The sequence below is a fragment of the Pinus tabuliformis genome, chromosome 3_2 (genome assembly GCF_031772625.1).
Source record: "Pinus tabuliformis cultivar Carrire ecotype Pingquan chromosome 3_2, CPIR1, whole genome shotgun sequence".
Lineage (NCBI taxonomy): Eukaryota > Viridiplantae > Streptophyta > Pinopsida > Pinales > Pinaceae > Pinus > Pinus tabuliformis.
The window spans coordinates 1,190,418,703-1,190,424,702 of record NC_142302.1 but is presented as its reverse complement, the minus strand read 5'-3'; positions in this window follow the sequence as shown (position 1 = coordinate 1,190,424,702).

The window sequence follows — 6,000 nt, the reverse complement described above, 5'->3', positions numbered from 1 at the left end:
TTTCCATTGACATCCATGGCTTCATCGTTTAAAAAACCATCTATGAAAGGATCTTCACTCTCCAACAACCCACTGAAAGAGGCAATGTTGGGCAGTTGCAGTTTGTTTTGCTGATAAATATCAGGCAAAGAAGCCATCACTTCATCTGCACTTGGTGATTCATCTCGTTCTACCCCTTGTACTCTCTGAGAATGACCATTTTTCTTGTAAATTCGGCACAACACCCAATCATCAAGCTGGAGAACAGAAGTACCATCAAAATCAACAATACCAATTTTAGTTGAATGAATCAATTCCTATTCATAAAGAATCAAAACACAAGAACTGTGAAAGGAAAATCATTCATATTGATCAATATTCAAGAAGACATCATTTTGTAGGGTGTGTTATTTGTATTTACACAATTGATTTTTTTATCCAATCAACTATGCTATTCTCTATGCTTTTGCTGGGTTCCTTCATCACCACCATCATTGGGAAATTCATTTCCCTCTTGAAGTATGAAACGAGTAGCAATTCCCAATTGATCTCACACTACCACCACAAAGAAGCTAGCAATCCTGATATACAAATCAAACCAGCCATCCTATCAAGCGATCCATGTAGTTCTCAATCTATAGCTTTGATAACCCAAAACTCAAATCTTTTATATTTAATATGCACAAAAATTTTCACATTAATATGTCTGGATCTCATTCTAAGATCTTTACAGATCTGATACAGAGGTAAACCAGATTTTTCATACTACGACAAGCAATATTAGCAAGTCTTGGAGTCTCTCTTATGTAATGTCTCCTCCTTATTTGATAGAGTTGACGTTGTATGAGCATCGACTGCACTGAAGGGATCATCCAATAGATAAATGTCAACATCGTTATATACTGCTCTAGCCAACTGAATCCTCTGTTTTTGTCCTCCACTCATATTCAATCTCTCTCCCCAATCTCAGTCATATCTCCATGAGCAAAACTCTCTATATCCTTGTCTAATGCACAAGCTTTTATTGCCTTCTTGTATTGAATTTTGTCTATTGGTTTCCCATAGAGTATGTTATCTCTGACAGTACCACTCTGAATCCAAGTTGTTTGTGCCACGTAGGCAACATTGCCATATACTTCAACCTGCACGTAGTCCAATCAAAAAGTTTATGGAAGAATTTATGTATATAGAAAGCAAAAAAGCTGCATCTACAATCTTGTTGAACTATGAAATGGTTACTTTTGCTCAAGAAGAGTAGTTAATGCTCAACTTACATCTGAAATTTTTGGGATTTCTCCAAGAATTGTATATAGCAGAGCAGATTTCCCTGATCCCACTGAGCCACAAATTGCTACCTTTTCTCCAGTTTTAATGTGCAGATTTATTCCCTTCAAATGTTGGCTTTGTCAATGAAGATTCTGGATCCCAGCTGAGTATGGCTTGATGAATTTCGATGGTATACTAGGATCTGGCAAGTGCTTTCCTCACAACAGAATCTGGTCTCAGCTCATCATATTGTAAGAACTTGTCCAAAACGATCTAAGGAGACTTTAACCTGAATTAATATAGCCAAAACTTCAGGTAGCATTCTCACTGGATCTTGTATCACACGGAATGTTGCAAGCACTGTAAATATGGTTGTGGCAGTTAACGGTGGATCCCCTATGATAGGACACCCGACAAAAACTATAGATGCAGTAATGATGGGTGACATCCAGTAGAGTATGGTACCATATGTTCTATTAAATTGTGTTGAAGACAACCATTTGAACTCCACATCTCGGATATTTTCTATCAGCACTTTAAATTCTTCTTCCCATGCTTGTAGTTTGATTATTTTCATACTATTAAGAATTTTAGATGTTATTCTGAGTCTTTCATCCTGTGCAGTCATAAACACAACTTGGCACTTCTTGAGGGTTTTGGCCTTGGAAATTTGAGTTGTAACATAAATTTGTAACATTATTCAATCATAATTATACATCATTTTATAGTTTAATTAATTTAATTGCACCAGATGTTGCAATGTAAACGATGTAAGGCAATAGCATATAACATTAATTAATGTTTTTTTGACAATTTTTGAAAGTCAGAAAAATATCAAGAAAAGGCAAGGACCATGCTACAATGAAAACTTACATCTTGCTACCTCCGAGTAGGACCAAGCTCTAATCCTTGAACTCTATTGGAAAAGTTTAGTAATCACAGAGTTTCTTCCATGTCATTTTCATGAGGACTAATTTGTACAAATAAAGTCTTTGTGCATCCTCCTGAGTGAACATGCATCATATTGGTGTTAGATGTTGTGGAAGGACTCTGAGACAAGACAATATCATACCATCTCTATATGATCTCATTCCTTTTGCCATCAGCTACCAAAACATGGCTCCTCCACCTGCTCTTCCCATGCTAGCAGAAGCATATATTTGTTTATAAACCATATCAAATAAATTGTCTCTCTAGTCGATGCCGAATCTTGGGTCTTTAGAGGATTTCCCAAAATCTACAAACAAAACTAGTTTCTTCAATATTTTGCTTCCATCTTCTAGATGGTTCTTTATCCAACCTAACTGAACAGTTAATAAATAAGGGTAAACTGCTCTTTGTATTCAGACTGATGCCCTTCCAAACGAACTTGCTTTGTGTACAAAGATATGCAGTGAATAATTAGGAATATGTTAATAAACCCCAATTTATTTCCCAAAACGATAAGAAAATAAGGGCAAACTCACTTCAGAAATTCTTAATGCTACCGTTCCATCTTCACTTAGATTGTGGTGGAAATAGGAAGCTTTCCCGAAGGATTGCATGAAGAAAATGAGACAGCATTAAGAAATTCAGTTGAATTTGGAGGAGATGAATGTGATGGCAAGGAAAATCTATTAAACTTCAATGATCAAATATGTTGAATAAATCTGCCACTATTGGAAGAGGAACATCTAATCCCATGAAGCCACTGATGCATTGGGCTGAAGGTCCCTCACCAATTTGAAGAATATACGGCTCTCTAATGATATTGCTCAAAGGAAACCAAGAAAACAATGTTCTGACACCACAGGGCATTTATTATTAGCTCCATATTTGCTAAAATTTGCATTTTCTCTCTTACAAACATTCTGAAGCTAAGTCGTCTTCTTGCATAGATGAAGATGAACAATTTGCAAATGATGAGGAGAATTAGGGATTTAAAAATATAAATTTCCATGCCTGCTAGTTCCTAAAGAATATCCCAATAACTACAACACATATAAAGAGCAATTTCTTTGTAGGAAAAGAAAAGGCAAATCTGTTAAACTTAAACGATCAAATATGTTGCATAAATCTGCCACCAATGATGTTGAAATAGTACATTTATATTGGTCTCACGAAGAAGCATGAACCTGCCAAGTTCCAACGCAAAAATATTTCTTAAAATGTATATATGGAAATGTGTTCATCTCTTTATTGGATGCGTTGTGCATTTGATATTCATGAGTTCTCTTCGTGGGCGCACTTCTTCTTTCTTGGCACACACTTAATGTTTGATTCTTGGTGACATGCTTGGATTTTTCAACACCTGGATATTTGCTTGTTGGCTCTCTCGGTCTGCTGGCTGAGATTCGAAAAGTGGAATGACAAAAACCAAAAGTGGAATTGCGTGGGGGTGGTTCCCTGGGAGTGAGCTTCACCAATGCACAATATACACCTAGTAGACTTGAAACCCAAATAAACCATTCCTAAGAGATCTTTGATATGACCAATGAGGAAGTTTAATCTAGTTGCCACCGACAATATCACAATCATAAAACGAAGTGAAAATAGAACATTGCTTGCCCATCCATTCACTATTCCATCTCATTGCTATGAACATATATGCCTCACATTCATTACAGAGCCCTGGCATTGTTATGACTACAATTCAATGACTTTTGTTGGTGCAATTAAAAACATTGTGTGATAGATGCAGCAAAAGGTGATAATGCCCATGTCATAGTACTCACACTAAGGTATGCCATTGATAATCATTGAGTAATGCAACCCTATAATATCTTGACTACAGCTCGACTATGATGCAAAGAATACAGTGAAAAAATCTTTGGGCCATATACCAATTGTTATGAGAATAAGAACACCCAATAAAGCTGGTGGATTTTTGGAAAAGCTCAAAAAGTTTAACTGTATTATTTTGCCCAGAAAATGTTACAACATCCCCAATCCAATAAATCATTCATGGGACTTTAAACACCCTAAGTAGCTAAAGCTTCCATCTTTGACCTGCTTCTCCAACCCATGAATGCCTTGATAAGCATTTCTTCTAGGGCTTCATCTTCCTCAACTTCTTTGGGCAAACTCTATGTCCCGCTCCTTATTACTCACATAATGAATATATGTTACATCACCAATTCCCTACATCCAGAAGCTTCTTTCAATGGTGCATGTAGAATTGCTGCCAAAGGACAGGCTAGATATGTGTTCAAAAAAATAGCAACAAATTATTCATTAGCATGTATGCAGAGGATCTTTAGTACAGATAATGAGGAAGATGAACCCTTCATTATGGCCTTCTCCTTAAGAATGTGTACGTCCAAGCTGCGTTGTCTTTTGATTTGGAAACCTTTTCAAGCACATGACATTCTCACAATAAATACCATCCAGAGGATTACTACACATTCAAAGTCGTTATAGCCATCCACTCATCCTCCATAGCTTATATCTTTATGGGAAGAAGAAAAGATGATACCTCCCAAGAACGAAATGAAGAGTTGTTCCAGCCTTGTACATTAAGTGCAGCTACTGGATCTTCAACAATGTTGCCAAATACAACATAATTATTACATTGACCATCATCGACAACGACTTCATGACTTCCCACAACCGCATTCAATCATCAAACTGGGTGTAAAAATGGTTCCATTATGACATAAATTAAATTGTGTAATTTGTAGAGATTCAAGACTAATTTCCAATTAGCATGAGGCCTTATTATGAATGTATGATCAACACTTTTCAAGTATAAATTTCTATGAGAAAACAGTGGCTACCATTCAGGATACAAATAGATCTGCTAGGAAACTTGACCATAAATCACTATTAGAACATTGCACACATGAGTGTTGTGCATAAGAAAACTGTTAAGTATCTTAACAACATGATTACATATAGCATAGGCAGGTAAGGAATACATCAGTTGAATAAGTTATTCCCTTGATATCATGCAGACAACGTATCCATATTCTGCCATTGCAGAAGCAAGTGTTCAATTTTTCTTTCGTTTCTAAAAATGCAGAGAATGTTACCTCATTTTTAAGAGCAGAATCACATTTTTAAATGCCAAACCTAGGATCGATAACACTCAAGAGAGCCCTGTTGAAAGAAATAATCACAAATGTATCAATGACATTCCTTTCTTCTTCCTACAAAGATGGTGGATTTCTGGAAAAGCTCAAAAATTTTAACTGTATCATTTTGCCAAGAAAATGTTACAACATCCCCAATCCAATAAATCAGTCATGGGAGTTTAAACACCCTAAGTAGCTAGAAGCTTCCATCTTTGACCTGCTTCTCCAATCCATGAATGCCTTGATAAGAATTTCTTCTAGGGCTTCATCTTCCTCAATTTCTTTGGGAAAATCTATGTTCCGCTCCTTATTACTCACATAATGAATATATGTTGCATCACCAATTCCCTACATCTAGAAGCTTCTTTCAATGGTGCATGTAGAATTTCTACCAAAGGATAGGCTAGATATGTGTTCAACAAAATAGCAACAAATTCTTCATTGGCATGTATGCAGAGGATCTTTAGTACAGATAATGAGGAAGACGAACCCTTCATTATGGCCTTCTCCTTAAGAATGTGTACGTCCAAGCTGCGTTTTCTTTTGATTTGGAAACCTTTTCAAGCGCATGACATTCTCACAATAAATACCATCCAGAGGATTACTACACATTCAAAGTCGTTATAGCCATCCACTCATCCTCCATAGCTTATATCTTTATGGGGAGAAGAAAAGATGATACCTCCCAAAAACGAAATCAAGA